The sequence below is a fragment of the Eimeria mitis genome, genomic scaffold (genome assembly GCF_000499745.2).
Source record: "Eimeria mitis Houghton genomic scaffold, Emh_scaff3448, whole genome shotgun sequence".
Taxonomy (NCBI): domain Eukaryota; phylum Apicomplexa; class Conoidasida; order Eucoccidiorida; family Eimeriidae; genus Eimeria; species Eimeria mitis.
Genome location: NW_013571789.1, coordinates 3,055 through 3,319, shown reverse-complemented (window position 1 = coordinate 3,319; position 265 = coordinate 3,055). Strand labels below are relative to the sequence as shown.

The window sequence follows — 265 nt, the reverse complement described above, 5'->3', positions numbered from 1 at the left end:
TTTTTTTTTTTTTTTTTTTTTTTTTATATAGGTGCAGCTGAAAGACGTAGACATCCGCGTGCGTCCTAATTTTGCGGGTTTTGCGTTGCGGCGTTTGGTGGATACACTGCAGCAGTTGGGGGGTGTATATACACCTGAAAATATAAATATAAATAAAAATATAAATATAAATAAAAATATAAATACAAATTATTTTAATTATTGTTGTGGAGATACAACAGAATGCTGCTATGCTACAACACAAAGAGAGATACCTAAACATAAT

General features: G+C 30.9%; 1 protein-coding gene across 1 annotated transcript in view; it reads left to right on the top strand.

Moving 5' to 3' along the window:
- Positions 1 to 265, top strand: part of EMH_0066220 (uncharacterized protein) — a gene marked incomplete at both ends in the record, with an annotated part of 3,642 nt that overhangs the window by 889 nt on the left and 2,488 nt on the right. The window lies entirely within an intron of this gene.